An 18,433-nucleotide genomic window follows, 5' to 3' on the forward strand; every position below is an offset into this window, starting at 1 on the left:
ATGGGGATGGGGGCTATATGTACACATTATACACATATACACAGCCATAACAGACAAGGTCAGCCTAAGACTAACAAGCTTAACCTCTGCTAATTACTGCAAGGATGAAAAAGAAAAAGGAACACCAGGACACCACTACACAAGACCCTACAGAAAAATATAGGCAGGTGTGCCAGTGATTGTGAAAAGCAGATGTGCCATAGACTGTATAAAGAAAATGGACCAAGGGAGTGTGACGTCACCATAGCATTCAGCTCCAGTCAAATGAAGCTCAAAATTCTGGCAATCATAGGAGCAAATTTGGAGCCAGGTTAGGAATTGATTTATGTACAATAGGGAAATAAAAACACCAGGATTTTGTAAAGCAGGTTAATACAATAATTTTAATACCAAGAAGACGAGGCTCACTGCAGCAGTTACAAAGAGGGCTGACAATGACAATGACAAGTTACCCCAATTTATAAGCATGGACTCTCCAGAATGTAGTAGTTGAAGTAATTTTACAGACATTAGCATATTAACAGTAACGAGATTCCACAATTCAGATAAAGGTCCACAAAGTCAATGTTACTTTAGATTAATGTAAAAATTAAAGTATTTTGGAAGGAAATATATAATAAATAACACATAGACATCACTTCCTTGCAAGTATAATACAGAATTTGCATGAAGGTGTTGCAAAATAGGTGCTGATAGTACAAACATTTTCATCTACTGGTACACTCTAGCCCCCCCTCCTTCTCCGCTGTCACCTTTGTCATCATTTGTAATTCTAAGTGTCTCCTCATGTGTCCCTCCTTAAACCACTGACAGCTGGTTTTGTGTTCAAGAGGTTTAGCAGCACTTAATATGTTAAGAGCAGCCGCACTTTAAACCATTATCCCATTTTATCACTGACTTCCTGACTGTTCTTTTGCCATTGCTTAGTGAGTTAAAACGTTTGTGTCAAAAGCTTTGCAAAGGATATCAAATTTAGGGTGATAATGAAAGGTTCTGGAACATTTAAATGAAGAATTATTGTGTTCAAATAGGCGTCTATGGAACAGTTTGTCTTATTGACTGGAATACTCACAAGTCAGAAGCTTCATAATTGCTGGCCCAGTGTTATATTGGTTAATTATGGTCTGGCGAGTAAAAGCCTCTGCCATCTGTAGACTGATATCCATGACTGTTGTACCAAATATAAAATAGTGTTGTTTAAATTCAAGCTGTAATTACAGAGGGTTAATCATTTAGATTTAAATGTTACAATGTTTCAAATTATACAGATTATACTTTTTTTTTCCAGCTATGGTGATTAGAACATCAACAATACGGTAATATTTTAATAAAGTGGCACTTTCTACATCACAATAATAATTTGGCAATCCGTTATCATGCTATGACTGTGCTGTGAAGCGATTTCGAAGGGTTTTCCCAGATATCAGATTTGTTCCGATACAGAAAATTTTGATAATATTTGGCACCAATATTTTTTTAGCAACTTGGGTTCTTTTTAAATGCAATACAGTAGGAGATGTACTTTTAGTTGTTAACATATTTTTGGCTCTTTAAAACTGTCAGCGTTGGTGGTGGTGATGTGTTGTATATCAGCTGTTATACTTCCTCTGTCTCTGGAGGAGGATGTCCCAGGTGTGTGAAAGGAAGAATGCTCCGTCATCACGCTTGATACTGTCCATGTTCCGTTTGTTTTCTGATTTCAGTCGCATCTCAGATCCAGTGTTTGAATTTGTTGTTTTCCTGACAATGGCTTCCAGCTGGCAGAACCAAAACATGTCACCAAGGTAAATAAATCTCCTATGTATTGTCTTAAAAATAAACAAGTTGCCAATGTGTAAAAGAAGTCAAAATGAACATTTTAGGACAAATAAGATCTGGTTCCAGTAAAAACTTAAAAAATGATAAATTACATCTCCAGGTGTCAAGCATGTGGCGGTTACATATAAACATATCATGGTATATTTACACGTCCCAGGACACACTATTGAGGTTAAGGTACATTGGTTTGGGTTGATGGGGAAACCAGAGCACTCGGACATGGGGAGAAATCAAACTCGGATCCTTCTTGCAGTGAACCATGAATGCTAGGAGTCAGACAGCTACATGCCATCTCTTGTAAATGTGGAGCTAGCTGTAGGTCTGTGTGCACATTCACAGCATCTGCTCTGTGTCTACTGCATTATGGGCTGACGAATAAACAAAGGCAGCAGATTTATTTGGAACGTGTGATGTACATGATCTGGCAACCCCCCAGATGCTTGTTATCATCTGTCAGCAGAGGAACCAGTCATTTTTGTGTCAATACTTCTACCAAGCTCTGATCAGTATGCTACCTTCCGTCTTATGCTTGAATTAAATACATACACTACGAACTCTCAGCTTCAATACTAACATAACTAACTTATTTTTGCTGAGAGATTAGACATTAGTGGTAATTTATTTTACCTGTAGCAGCAGTTCAAGAAATATATAATATGTACATTCCTAAATTATTATGTGAGTAAATAAAACTTGCTTCTATATGGTAACTAAAGTGTTACAGTGACTAAAGATTTTTTCCATGAATACAATAATGATGTCTATGGAAGAACTGAACCTATAGGCTATAATTATAGATGGAGAATGACTGAGGTGGTTACATAAATACTGTATGAATGCTTCGTTATTGTTATTCTCAGGGTCGTCACAGAACTTTTGTGTGAGCAATTGAATTAGCACTGGTCAAAGGTTTAGATGAGTGTGAGCAGAAAGAGCAAATATGTCTATTAATGCTATACTGAATGGATCTATGAGTCCTTTGTGTGGCATTTCAATCATAAAGGTATTTGATGATCCTTATATAGCACAAGTACTATTCATACAGTGATTCGCTTCTATTCATTAAAGGAAAGAGGCTATTTTAGATTCTCTAGGTAAAAAGATCAACCATGGAAAATGTTAACAAAAGGGTGTGAAAGTCTGACATGCTAAAGAATCTAAAGGATACTTTCTATTTTGTTTACCTAATTGTCAAAGTTTAGATGTGGATCTGCTAATGTTAATCTTCCCGGAACACCTAGAAAACACAGAAGATAATCTGCCCATTTTCCAGACATCGGAAATGTATGGAAATGAGAACATAAAATATTTTGTCCTTGAACATGATTTGTTTTGCTGCACATACACATTACATACACAATCATACAAGTAATGTATGATTAAGTCATAGCAAATGTCTTAATAGAATACATTACAACCATAGTGTTTGTGAGAGTAGTAGAAGAAAAATAGAAAAAGATTTACCCATTCATTTAATGATTTAAGTGCATTTTAATAAACAGAATTATTTGCAGATGTGTTTGCCTTAGTGTACATATCAGATTTATATGCATTGTGGACTTAGGATATATAGAATAGAATAGTCAGAGAGTACATTTTAATGAGTAAAACTGTAGAAAAAGGGGGTAATGCTGTAGGCAGGCTGGCGCCACCTAGTGCCTCCGCTCAAATTAATTTCTCTTCAGCGACTAGGTCAGGAATCAGAATACACTAGATGATTTGCAAAAAATGCAGAAGTGCAAGTCTAGGCACCATTCAGTCAGCAAAGATCCGTACATTCTGTGTTAGCAACGATTCCCGAGATCGAGGATTTAAAACCGGAACAAAGAGAATGTTCGATGAATTTTATCAAGGGGAAAGACATTATTGCCCTTCTTTCTATGGGATTTGGGAAAAGCTTAATATACCAGTTAGCCCCATTAGTGGTGCATTACATACGTCACGACCAAATAGCAGCAATTGGTTAAATGAAAAAAAGTACCTGCTTACCTTCAAGCGAACGAATCCTAATGCTACGAGGTCAGATGAATCATGCTAGTAATGCTGTGGGTACATTATCTAAATGTCCTGGAAATGTTTAAAATTATTTTAAAGATCTCACCAAGCAGGAGGTACAAGGCAAATAGCATTGGGCCAAGAATTGAACCCTGGGGACCTCTACCACAGAGGAGCAGAGGATGAGGTGGGTCCCCCAGCCTTACAGTGAAGGACTGCCCAGACAGGTATGACCTAAACCAGTCCAGGGCGGTCCCCTGACAACCACACATTCTTCAAGACGTTTTAAAAGAGTTGCATGGTCAACTGTGTCAAAAGCAGCAGTCAGGTCTAAAAGCACTAAAATGGCGGAATCACCAGTATCAGTAATTAAAAGTAGGTCATTAAAAACCTTTAAAAGTGCAGGCTACAAAGCTGTGAAATGCTTTGTAGCAAAATTGAAAAAGTGTCTAAAGTGCCATTTGCAACACTGCAGCTGTGCAATAACAATAAAAATCTAAAATTATAGCCACAAAAGGAAGTTTGGAAATTGGCAGTAGTTGTCCTGTTGTGACGCCTGCCCTATTATCAAGACAAAGTTTATCATTGTTAATTAAGGCCAGAAACTACATTTGATTATGAGTTTAAGCACAAGCACAAATTAAAATGTACTCAATGATGTAACAATCTCAGTGGACGCATAAACTGTTTTGATCAGAAATACTAATTAGAGTTGCATTTCCACTGTCGATTCATTAACCATTTTTTCCCTTCATACAAACATCTAATGAGGCCTGTCATGATGGGAGACAGGAGGAAGCAGAGGACATACAGGTGCTAGTGCTCTAATTACATCCCCAGTGTCTTGACTACATTACACTGGTATCCTCTGCATTGACAGGTGAGTGTATGAATGGAGTAAGACTATTAATAAAAAAAAATAAATGAATGACAACCCAAGTGAATCAAGTCAAATGCTAACCATTAGGGAAAAGACTGAATGATCCATTCCAGTTTTTCAAATAAGTCCACAGAGTATGTTTACGTGCAGACTCAAATTGAAATTTGTGATAAAACCTTCACTGATGACCCAGATTTATATGTTTGATATAGGCATGTCAGTTTAGTTATTCGTTAATTGTGATTTTTCATATGACATTGGATGACATTATAAACATAAGAACTAAATAATAACTGTTACTATTCTAAAAGGAAAATAAATGAATGATAAAGTTTAAAGTTCAGATATGGGTCAAAAATGTATTGAAGGGTTTAGGTTAAGGTTAGGCAAGTACTAACTAAGGTTATGGTTAAATTTGAATGTAAGTCAATGTAATGTCCCCAAAAAGCACGGACACCCAAAAACTCCCTGTTCCTTGTCTGTTGCCTCACCTGCTGCCAAGGTTTCTCAGAAAATGAGCGCTGGTGTGTGCTGGTGTGTATGCTTGTGTATGTGCTTGTCTGTTTGCTTGTGTGGATGGATATCACGGAGCTGTCGGAAAATCTCCACAGTCCCTGATGATGCTGATGAGGGGAATGTCATCTTATCAATCAGTCATGCTCCACACAAAAGGGCTCAAGTGCGTTTCTCACATGCATCAGGAATGTGAAATGAGAGACGTGGTTAGTTCCCTCAGTTTGCTCAGTTTGCTCTCAAACGTGTATTGTTCACAGAAGGTGGAAAAAGTGGACACGAGGGCAGGACCGCAGGTATAGAGAGGGAGATGGTGAGCTTCTCTTTGGGGGAGAAAACACAGACAGGGTTACAAATGGTGCATCACTGGGATAGGAATTCATCTAATATGAAAACATATTTTTTTTAAAAGCAAAAGAGGTGAGGGCATCATAGCACACCTTTACCGTTAACTTAGCATTCAATTTGCATTTTTAAAATTAGAGGCCAGGTATTGTAACAAAGGTTCTAAAGTTCTAAAATTAAACTTTAAGAAAAACTCAAAAACTTTAATTTTTTATTTAACTTAAGTTTTGCATGGTTCTGATTATTCATAAACATTATAGATCATTGTGACACTGAATATAAAGAACTGTCTGCATACTGTAAAATCTATTTTTTCTTTTGGCTCAGTAAATTTTGAGCATTGGTGAATACAGCTCATTGTTGTGATCAACAGCACAACATTTCATGCATTATTCATGTTTTTCAGACACACCAAAAAGAAAGTACACTTTAGTCCCTCTTCAGTGTAATGTTTGAATGGCCCAATACAATCGCATAATCAAAGTGAGAAGACTCAGCTCTCTCCAACACATGACCCAATTTGATATTGATGGAAAGTGAAGCATTTAATTTAGATATTGTTAGTGACTCCAGTCAGAGCCTATGAATCACAGCATCATGTCACATCCACTGCTCTTTGTAATGGAGAATCAATGTGCTGCCTCTCCCTGGAAAGAGCTGGCCAGGCTTTGTGTAAACACTGTGTGAGTTACTGAGAGGTGCTGCCACTCCCACTCCACGTCATCTGTTACCTACTACATCCATTTACACCTCGCCTGGGTATGGCTGGCAGACCATTAGTATTACCTATAAATTACACATTAAATCACTATATTGTCTTTGCATAATGTACAGTGTTTTGTCATGTTTTCTTACAATTACCGCCCATCAGACTGCTCATCCAGCATTAAATCACATGTGATCGTTCAACAAAGATGTGATGGAGGAGAGTGTATAGACAGCGTACTGTGCCCTGTGCCTCAACCTTCACCTGGAGCTCCACAGCAGATGTTCAGATGGATTCACACTCACAGCTGGTCACTGGATACTCACACACCTCCAGGAAAAATAACTGCGCTCTCTCTCTGTGACACTGTCTGGCAATGAACCCTCTGCCGCTGAACGCAATGTGCCCAAGTTTTATATGAGACTGAAAGCGTGCTTCTACTCTATTCATCCTTTTCAATAAGAATACAAATGACTCAATATTCACAGAGGGTTTGGGAAAAATGACTGTACACATATTTGCCTAATTTTTCAATATCTTTGCTAATGACTATAAACAACTGTAGTGGCGTTTCTATTAAGCCTCTTCTATTAGTCGATGAGGGGATTGTTCCATAACCCTCAAGGGGCGCTGGTCGGACTTTCATTAGTGCAATGATTCAAACAGAAAATGGGCTGGGGTCAGCAGAGCCCAGAGATAGTTCAGACTGAGCACGGATTCATTTCAGGGCAGGATATGAGCCTCTATTTAACCAAGGCCTGGAACGTAACAAAAGCTCCTTGTCTGATTTCTTAAAAATATACAAAAATATAGAAGGTGTGGGAATGTAGTTTAAATGATTAATTAGTGATGTTTTGTCTTTAGAATAATCTTTATATTATAATTGTCCTAATTAGAATATCAAATATACTATCTACAAGAAGAATGCCAAAAAGTTAAAAGGGTATAAAGTGATATTTCTGATCAATTGAAAACAAAACAAAAAAAAAACTTTCAAAATTCTATCTTTAAACAAGATAGAAATTTTAAAAATGTCTTTTATTATATTACCGATCCCTCGTCACAACCAACATTTTTTTCTATGCAAATATATAAGGTTAAAATGCGTCCATTTTTGTCCCAAATTGAGGTATTTTATTCAAATAAACCACTATGAGTTTAAGGCAATACAGCTTCATTCTACTCTCTTTTCTGATTAAAAGTTTCTCTGTATTACCAGGTTTATAACATTGTAACAACATTGCTCTACACTTGATAAGATTTGTTCGCTATTGAAGTGTTGAAGCATTCTCACTGACAAATAGTGGAGGATATAGTGTAGAGGGGTAATAGAGGAGACTGGTTTTATGACACTCGCGGGCTCTGTTATCTGTTAGCAGCATGCTGGGTCTGCCTACACCTGAGTCTGTGATGTGTATGACATCTGATATGATCACTCCCCTCTCCCACTGCTCTGCATCCTGACACCTGCTGAGACAACAAAGGTCAATCCAGGTCACATCACGACAAACAAACAAGTACAGGAGACAATCCCCGCCTCTGGCACTTTTCACTTCCAGGTTCCCAGACAGGACAGGTGGCCATTTTAAATCTGGGCTCATCATCACTCTCTTTCCTTACTTTTTTCTCCTTGATTCTTTTCCTCGATCTTCCATTTTTTCAGCAGCCAAACAAATGTGTCATATGAAGTGGTGTCCCAAAGAAAACAACGAGGGGAAGGAGTAAACATGAAGGAGGCTTCAGGAGGCAAACTTTACTGGTCTCAGTGAGGAGTTTATATCCTCTCTCCTTACTTCATCTCCTCTGTGGGTGGGACTTCCTCATCCATTTCCTGCAAAATTTAGGAGAGGAATCGAGGAGAAGGAAGCGAGGAAAGAAAAATGAGATGCATCTCCAGTCCAAAGTGGATTTTCAAGAAGGCAAAAAAGAGGTACCAAGTGAAAAGGAATACATTGTTAACATCAGTAGTACACTTAAGAGTCCATCCATGAATAATACCCAAAAAACAACAAAAAAACAAAAAAAACCCAATACTATTCTTAGTCTAAAATCTTAGTAAACAATTGCTATAGCAGTTTTAAATGAGGAGTAATGCAAGGGAGGACAGATATGTAAGTAAAACTGAAAATTTTAACTGCAGAAGAATCCAATGAGTTTGCGTACCACCAGTAGTACATGCACCACAGTTTTAATGCAACTGAATTACAATATTGTGTATATTGTTGATAATAAAATATATTAAATGTCATACAATATAAATCTTGAAAACCACTGCTCTACTGTAAATAAAGTTAGACAGCATGCAGGAGTTTTAACATTTATAATCACACAACATAAAATTCTGATTATCACAATTTTATATAATCACATGGTCATAATGCACAATTCTAAAAGCACAAATGAGCACTTTACCATATAACCATATAAGACTCCACACATTCTCCAAACAAACAAAGCCCAGATAAGAAGACAACAAGCAACCTTCAATCACAGATCTCTGAATGCAACTTCATATGCTGTGGATTCACCTCTAGTTCTGAGTCTGTTTGACAGAAGAAAAGACGACATAAACCAAGGACATTCATTACAGCTTTTTCTCTACATAAATGCCTGTACGTATGTACTTATGATTTCATTTCAGTATTGAAGAGACATAACAGTTTCTGGGTCCCTCAGTATTCTGAATGTCTCTTCCGAATTTAGTCAGAAAGAGGACACATGCATGGGAAGAACAGAACAAACTTTTATACAGTAGTGCAATCGTAATTAGTAGGGATGCACCAATCAGGGTTTTTCAGTTCTGATACTGATAACGATACTAAGCATCTATGGATATCCGATATTAACCATTACCATCAGAAATGTAGGAATTGATTTTTTTTCTCTCAAAATACAGTTAACTAATAACAAGACTGATCTCACTGTTTAACTGTTATGTATCGTGCAAATAACTGAATAGCTTTGTATGAATTAAAGCTCAAACAGTAAAGAGTCCAACAAGGATATTGAGTGAACTGTTATCATAGAACCGATACTGCAGATTTTCCCAGATCAGCACAGATATTCGATCCAGTATTGGTATTGGTGCCTCACTAGTAATGTGCCCATAATATGCTAATATGCAATGAATGAAGGATTAAGATTACTCAAGAGAAATGAGGAAATAGTAGTCCTATATGGGTTTTTTGCACCATTAATGAAAGATGAAAATATAAACAAAAAAATATATAAAAGAAATATGGTAATTATTATATCATCACATTACATATTACAAAATACCGTATTAGTGAAAGATATACTATGCACCTACTGTAAAATAAAGTTACCACCCTTCCACCCTCTTGGCCTTACTTCTTGGTCGTGTATTTGAAAGTGTTGTTCCTAGCTGCTAACAGTTTGATGTATGGTGTCCTGGGACTCCCTTATCAGCTTGTCATAGTTTGTTACGGCTGTGAGGCTTAATGCTGGGCGAGTGGAAATCACACCAGATGGAAGGACCTGCTCCCATCACAGTGCTGAACTCCTCACCTCATCACACTGACAAGAATATGGAAACTACCATAACATAGCTTTAAATAGTCAAACTCGATATGGCAATTCTTTTCACGTATTTGCATTCATAATATTCTTAAATATTATAGCACTGTTTTTTTTCTAGGCTGTCCCAGTCTCTGTGTACTTAAGTGCATCACATGTGTCTTTTTAAACAGACTTATGAGATGCTGGTTGAAGTTTACATTTTGTATTTATTTTAACAAAAGTAAAAAGCGAATTCGTAAGCAGACATAATTATAGATTTAAAAATTATGATAATCAAAATGTCTCGGTTATTGGCAATAACAGAAAGACAAAATAAACCATCCCTTAAATCCATATGCTGATCTCAAACTAACAGTTATTTCCCCCGGGCTAAAAATAAACTCGTGCTGATTTTATTATTGAGGCAATGTATAATTTTGTTCATTGTTCAGATCATTGTTCAGATCATTGTTCTCGTATTCCTGATTAGGCGAGATTGCAAGAGTCTTTCTCTGCTCTTATGCTCAGACCCATTGTTCATTAAATCATCTCAAGAAGAACACCAATCTTGGAATAGCTCTACCTCATTGGTGACACATACTTGGATACAGCATTAAAGTTTGATTCTATACAGTAAAGGTCTATGGGACTTTGGTTAAAGGGCCTGTAGAAAGCGCTTAAGGTGTAAAATTAACATTCAATTCAGTCACAGAGACACTGAATCTCTCAGTTGTTAACCAAGAGAATACAACTACTGTACAACAGCAACTACTTCAACCACTACTACAAAAAATAACACAGTATATCCAATGGCATTTACGTTTGTCTAAAGGAATTGAGTAACTGAGTCCATTTGTAACTACTTAACTGGCTCATGTAGCATTTTAGCCAGGTACCATAGACTTCAGTCCAAATAGCCAAAATATCACCTTTCCTAATACAAAAATGGAATGCTTTAAAGGACCCATATAACACTATTTTTTGATCTATGTTATAATGTTTTCTCATCACAAACATACCTGGAGTTGTGTTTTGTTTTACTCACACATAAAAAAATATAAAATCATGTAAGCATAGTGGTTGTATAATTCTGTAGAGAATAATTAGGATGCATTGTATTAGTTCTTCATGTTTTTTAGATGGTAGAAATCAGGAAGACTACAGCACATTTAAACAATGGTTAAAAAAAAAGCTGACAATATGGTATGGGGGACTATATAACTGTTACCATTTAAGATTTAATATAGCTGCAAACACAAGTGCAAACATAGTGAATAAAGATCTGTATCTTTATTGGGGTTTACTGCCAAATAAACAGGTTTATTAGCTGCTGTTTCATCTCCTCTAATCCTTACCACTCGATTGTTGCCAGTCAAAATTCAATTATTTTGTCAGGGTTATGGGCCTGTCATGGCAGAGTATTTTAATAAAGCTCTGACGCTAGATAAAAGACTAATTGTCAGTGAGCATGTGATAACACTGTCGTATTTATTCCTTCCTTAATTAAGTCTATGAGACTGAGTGACTCGACCATACATCCTTGTGCCTTTATAATTCCAGATTATCAGTTGGTATTCCAAACTGACATGTCTGTTTCCCATCACAGCGACAGTTAGTGGCCCTCCTGGAGCTGCAGGCAAATGTCACTGGGGACCCCTGAGAGGCTTTGTTGGTTACATCAACAGATAACGTGGCACTGATTGTGGTTCTTGTGTCAGAGCATGCTGAGATGCCCATGGATCACTTTCAGAGCCATAAAAAGATAAAAGGCTATGCTTATTTAAACATCCTATATTACACAAAATTGACACCTGTAAACTTGAACCCATATTAGTTCTTGTTACCTCCTCAAAAACATACTTGGAGTTGTGTTTTGTTTCATTCACGTATCTTTAAGTAATTATTAGTCTGCCTGTATCTTCAAAACTCAAATTGCTACCTTTTGCATTTAGATTCTTCAAAACTGACATGGGATGTATGAGTTGAATCAGTACAAAACAGCTCTGGGGTAATGGTCTAATCAAGTCTAGCGCTAACTTATGACCTGTGGTTCTTGTATACATGCATTAAAAGGCACTGTCAGATTAAGTAAGTCACCAGTATATTGTTGTTACTTGCAGCGTTCATTTCCATATTTCACACTCTTTAGACTGTGAGCAGATGGTAGCCCTGCAGGGACAAGTGGATATTTTATACAGACTTTCAAAATTCAAACTCCAACTTTATTTAGAATGTAAGTCAAGTCTTTGTACTAATTAGATATGTCAACTGCTCATGTGTAAATCCATCATTTTCTTGTCTTATTACAGTAGCAATAGATCCCACACTGGAAAAAGATCTAATATAACAAACTTAATGTGTCATCACTCTTTGTCACTTGTTTGCAGTGATGTGAAGAATACTTTGAAAATGTATTTAGTTACCGAATACTGACTACCCGAATTAAAATATCTCCGATGCATGGTCCAATCAGAGTAGTGTATTTTTACACAAAGTTGCATTTAAATTATAGTATAAAGAACCAACATAGGATTAAAAAAAGCTTTATATTTGTTTCACAATGTGCATTTCCTCTCACTAACCTGGAGAAAGGAAAATCACACATACACACACTATAAGAGTGATGTTTTCTATTTTTCCTTACTGATTATGTGCAGTTTGAAGCCTGATGTGTGTGATCAAATAATGTCATGTTTTCCAAAAGTAACTGTATTCTGAATATTACCAAATGATAAAGTAACTGTACTGAAATATAGTCAAAATTAGTATTCAGAATACGTATTCTAGGTATAACACCCCCTGTTTGTCATTGTTAACAGTGTGAATAACTCTTATCTGAATAATCTTCTGTATTAAAGCTTCACAATGAAAGCATAGCCTGATTTGAATGGTCAGTACACAATATTGTGTCTCTCCACTCTGTCCTTACACCTCCAGGACAGTCTTCATGTCCCCCCATGCTCCTGCTCAGCCGTGCCTCTATGTTCGCCCTTGTCTCTCACACTTGGCCTTGTGCCTGCAGTCAGATCTCTCGGTAAATGGCTGTTTGGTTCTTGGGCCCAGGAGAGAGCTCACTGATGTGACGTTGTGTCATCTCTATCCCATCCCAGTGACTCAGCCAGGCCCGCGTGCCCCAGCCTGTCATCCTCCCCTGCCCGGGATGTTCAGTTTGGCAGCTCACAGCCTCCCCACCCCCTCACAGCTCTTAGCGCTAGTCACACCTTATCTCCCCTAGGAACTACTTTAGACAAGTTCACTATTCTCATTTTGTTAGTTTGTTCACCCATTCACTGTTATACAAATATACAAACATAGCATGAAGTGTCACTAGGTTTACTACAGTAATGTGGGACGACAGCTGCTTGGAGGCACTGACAGCCCCATACCGAAAAGAAGAGATAAACTTTAAAATATGGGTTAAGAATAAGATGCGAGTAATGCGATGTGGCTCTGATAGTGTTAGCCTTGAGATCCTATGAATTATTCAGATATTATTTTTATTAATATTATCATTATCATAAGCTTTAAATGCCAGTTCAAAAACCTTCTATGTGGTATGTGATTGAGTCATTATGTTGTGTGGTATTTATAATGTATACATGCCGTACTGAATTACTGTGATGCAAGAGTCAAGGCTACAAGAAATAAACATTCCAAAGATCTCGCCAGTGTGTACTACCTTCAGCTTCACCACTCTCATCCACAAGTCTGAATGCATATGAAGCATCATGCGTTAACGGTGAAGCTCATTCATCTTTGATAAGACAGGACCCGGCCAACTACTTTCTTTCTGCATGGACCTCCGGAGATCATGAACATTACCCTCTTTACTCAAAACACATTTAAAGTTGAAATAACAACTGTAAACAAACAATAGGTGTCTCTTTTCACAGAGATATGGTTTCTTTTAGAACCCCAGATATCAAGAAGAATGCAATGAATTTTGATGGAAAAACAAAAACTAATCTATAGAATAATTGTAATAATCAAAGAAGTCACATTGGGAAAACTGAAAACTGCATGGATTAGAGCGATATGACAAATTAAATTATCAAATTTTTTCCACATACTGATCGATCAAATTTCAATAACGTTTTTAAACAAGTATTCCCTGCTTTTCCATATAGGAATGCATATTTCTATCTGTATCTGGTAGAAATATGCATTTCTGAATGGAAATAGATTCATAGAAGCCTCACGTAACATGCCATAGGTGTCATGTATGTGTCCATGTTTTTCTTTAAGGTCACTGGAGAGAAGAGGGAGTTTGTTTAGCTCCAGAGCAGACGAGAGTGGTCACTGGTCAGGGTGAGACACACCGCTGAGACTGTGATGGATGCAGTGCCTCTGGATGACGGCGCGGGTCTTTTACCGGCAGCAATCCAGCACCAGAGCCTCATCAGGCACTCACTCTCTCACTCTATACCCACTCTGTATTCACTCTGTATTCACTCTGTACTGTCTCTATACTGACTCTATATTGACTCTATACTCACTCTATAATCAGAAACAGTATGGCTTGTCCATTGTGGAGACACAGCTCATAGATTTCATGATACACAGGTTAATCCACAGAATGAATATATGTGCACCAAAAACATGAAGTGCCTTTTCTGATTGTAATAAGAAAATCAGTTATAGATAGTTTTAACATCTTATTGTTCAAGGTAAAGTTAAAGTGAAACCATGTAACTTTCTGGTGGTGGCACGTCACCTATGATTGCATAGAAATAGAAAAAATACTTCTGAACATTTTCTATGGGGACAGATATGTTTTATGCCACACAGTAGAATACTATGATCAAAAGAACAGCATTTTCATGGAGACAAGTGTAAGGAGGCCCTCTTCCAAAATCTTCAACAGTTTGTGGAGATGCAAGCCTATTCACAATAAGGATGCATGATGATGTTTTTCTAAGTTTTTAGTGCAGTAACATCAAATATGAAAAGTTTTTGTGTTTTTGCAAATTAAAGTTACAAATGGGCATTTAAGTGATGTTTCTAATGTTATTTTGTGGTTGGTAGATATAAAAGTTCAGCTTAAAGTATATATATTATAGTTTAACAAGTTAGCAAAATTGTCATGCACATAGAATTATCAGGAAGAAAGGATTTCAGATTGATTTTTCACTGTGCAGTAGTGTCTGTTTGCACTAACAGGCTCTGTGAAGTAAATGGTCACGAAACATTCAAATCATGTCCAATCATCAGTTTGCTGCACTATTCCACATTTTGCAGGATCTTCTTTGATTGAAAATTGCTGTGAAATACCACCAAAGATGGAATGCTTTTACATGTGTCACAGTGAGAGCGATAATGGCCTGTGTCGTTTCCAGTGTCATGGTGACATCACTGACCTTTCTTGGTGCACTGGATGGATCGGTATTCATCAGATGAAGCTTGACTTTTCTTATTCAACTAAACAATGATTCATGACCCGAGCAGCACGCAGCCCTCCGGGACAGACCCGCTCTCTGCTCTGATCCATACTCTGTAACAGGGAGAGCAGCCACATTAGCAATATCTAATATGACATGTGAAGGTTTCAAAGCATATTCTTATGCATAAGAAGTTTGAAAGTTCTCCACAATGAAAGACCTTCACAATGGAATAAGACAAGAACTATTTGTGGTTTACTCTGTAACTAATGCTCAAAGACTATAAACTAACTTTATCTAGAACTTTATACTGTTTATTTGGTGTAGAATTATTGAAACGCTTAAAGGTGGTTACATGTCCAAACTCTCTTTGCATCAAGACATGAAAACAATAGTTGGACAGGGAAAGCTGTCATAAATCAGTTAAAGTGATTTCCTGCCCGCTGTACTGCACATGTCAGCTCTTCTGACACCTAAGCTGGTAATACCCCTCAATTTATGTCCTTCAGACACTACTGTGGAGCAAGTCATGTTCAGATCATCACATAGTGGTTTCCTGCTCGCTGACACCTTTTTATTGACTGACCGGTACACGCTGCGCTGCTCTGACAGACACAGAGGAGAGCTATCCTATGAATGCATATGCACGGTGGTCCGACAGTCCATCTGTCATTCAGACGCTGTGCTGACAGTGAAGGGGAGCTGGCAAGAATGAGGAAAATGAGCTAGGTCTGAATTGGAGCTAAGATATTATCCAGAGAGCGAGGACATGCAGCCGGCCTGAAGCCAAACTTCAACCAGTCTCCAATGAGTGGGGACGTGTGACAAGTGAAAGAGTGGCTGGGAGCTCTGTGTCAACACAGCGAGGGGGAGTGACAAAACGAGCAGATGGGAAAAGAGGTTTGAGGATTTGGGAAGCAAAACTACTTTTCTTTAGTCATCCACATGGTCCATTCCAGACACATGGAACCTGACTCAGGAGAAAAGCGGCGCTACATACAAGTGTGTGCAGGTTGTATGTTCTAAGAAGCATGGCTAAAACTATGCTCAATTACATTCAGCCTTTACAGGTTGAGTGTGAATGAGTTCTTTCACGTTTTAAAGGTGATTTCTGGCATAGTCAGAGCTCTCTCAGACACATAATCACAAAAAAGAATAAGAAGTAACCCTTTAGCTGTCTAACCTCTATATTGTATCTTTGCTGGTCTCTATGGAAATGTTATTGCTTTGCCTGGAATGTTCGACAGAACAGCATTCATTCTCCACAGACCTTACCTATAACTTGGCTGTGACTTTTCTTGTCTCCATGGAAATAGATGCATTTACTGCCATACTGTGTAACAAGCAATAAAATGTCAATAAAGACACCGGTGGACATTCCATACTAGTAGCTTTACGTGCTACTAAAGTGTCTTAAGTATTAAAATGGTACAACACATTTACATTTCAAATATTGTACCTAGCTAATTATACCTGTGGTGTACTACCATGTTTTGTGTAGTCAGCTGTGAAGCTGCATTTGTAGTATTTCTGTAAAGAGTACATGCATGTGAGACACCCTTTCTCCTCTAATCTTTTTACATGTTTAATAATAGAGAGATATTCACTTCCCTTGGATGACCTTAATCACATTATTACTGCGGCTATAGACTCATTAATAGGCCTGCATTAAGTCATTCAGCGATGACAATTCTTCTCAGCTCCAACTTCCTGAATGAAATAATTATTTAAATCAAATAAAACCATAAGAAACTGTACACTGAATAGCAGTAGTGTTTAGTTTGATATGTCTTCAAAGGGGATTGGTTTAGATCAAGGTAGAAATTGAAAAAATACTATTAAACAATCTTCAGTAGGATTAGTGCTAGTGAAGCATTTACAACCCCCTTCAATAGAGGAAAGAAATAAAACCCAGCATGAGAATGTTTTATTTTCCATTAGAAATGCTGGAGAGTAAACACCAGGTAGTGATAAATGCATACCTTGGGAATAGCCAATCCGTTAGCACACATTTTACATTCTCTGTGAAGAAGCGGCCTGAACCAGCTCCTGATGAAACCGTCTCACTGCAGCTCATCCATCATAGTTTTCCACAAGATTCTAAATGTCCTAAGATCTAGACAAACGAACAAAAAGTAGCATAAATCCTCTTCTCATCTCAACCTTGCGTCTTGTGGGAGCTAGGGCTATGGTGGCTGCCAGTTTTGCAGCTGAATCTACTGTGAGCAAAAATGTTGACAAAGCTTGAGATTGTTTACAGCACAACATTGTCTCTAAGTCCTGAATAAGTAGGCAAATATGAGAAATGTGTCTGAGAGTTTTTCGTTGGCAGTAATAGACACAACTCCTCAGTGATATGAGATGAGATATGATATGATATATGATATGATATGTGTCTCTATTTGCTCTAAAAATGATGAATAAATGGTTTGCATTACAAGAAGCATGTCAAATATGCTAGTCCCAAGCTGTGAAACATAGCTTCTGCTATTGGTCCTACACTTTCTCTATGACAGATTTGTCCCTGTGCATAGCCAGACTTTGCAGTGCTTGATACTTTATAGTACTTTATTGTCCCTGTAGAGAAACTGTTCTCTGCTTTTCTCCCATCCTTTCAGGAGCAGTGGGAACAGCACCTGGGAGCCCATCTCCATGATCTTGTTGCTTGGCTTGGCCAGCCTTAGCTGAAGGATTTTTACCTACCTATGGTGTATGTTTTTAGGTTGAATGGAGGAAACCCACCCAGCCACAGGGAGAACATGCAAACTCCACACAGAAAGGCCCGGGCAACCAAGGGATCAAACTCAGAACATTCTTGCTGTGAGGTGTAAGTGCTATCCACTCAGCTACCATGCCACAAAACTGTTTAACAGATTTTGATTTAAAGTTTTACATTACTGCATTTTTAATGTGTTTTTACATTTTTGTTTGAGGTTAACTTGTAAAGTGCAATATAATGGAAAAAATAGTTACAGTATTTAAAACATTGCAAAGTTTTTCTATGTAGACTACTTATTTCAAAGCAGTCATTTTCCTCATAAAACCATATTTAAATTGTATGCACATTTTTAACAGTATTTTTACTTGTGTACAAATCTTCCATCCAATGAATCTGTCAAACCAAATATTATAGGTGCTCTGTGTAACTTTTGTGGTGGAGGGTTTGACAGTTGCTAGTCTTTATGGTGATGATATTGCTTTATCTTGAATATTTCATAGTATGATATTAAACTTAATCTTTACATTCAGTACAATTACATGTGTTTTTATTGCTCATAA

At 37.5% G+C, this 18,433-nt stretch overlaps 1 protein-coding gene across 1 annotated transcript in view; it reads right to left on the reverse strand.

The window, feature by feature from the left end:
* Positions 1-17,191, reverse strand: part of LOC110170097 (tyrosine-protein kinase yes) — a 60,202-nt gene extending 43,011 nt beyond the window's left edge. Inside the window, exons 1-3 of the mRNA XM_055151183.1 lie at positions 17,137-17,191; positions 16,430-16,487; positions 15,134-15,267 (exon numbers count right to left, since the gene is read on the reverse strand). The gene's annotated coding sequence lies outside the window, so the exon portion shown is untranslated. The remainder of the gene's footprint in view (positions 1-15,133; positions 15,268-16,429; positions 16,488-17,136) is intronic.
* Positions 17,192-18,433: the final 1,242 nt, after the last annotated feature.

The sequence above is a fragment of the Boleophthalmus pectinirostris genome, unplaced genomic scaffold (genome assembly GCF_026225935.1).
Source record: "Boleophthalmus pectinirostris isolate CB_2022bp ecotype Guang Dong unplaced genomic scaffold, ASM2622593v1 HiC_scaffold_15, whole genome shotgun sequence".
NCBI lineage: Eukaryota > Metazoa > Chordata > Actinopteri > Gobiiformes > Gobiidae > Boleophthalmus > Boleophthalmus pectinirostris.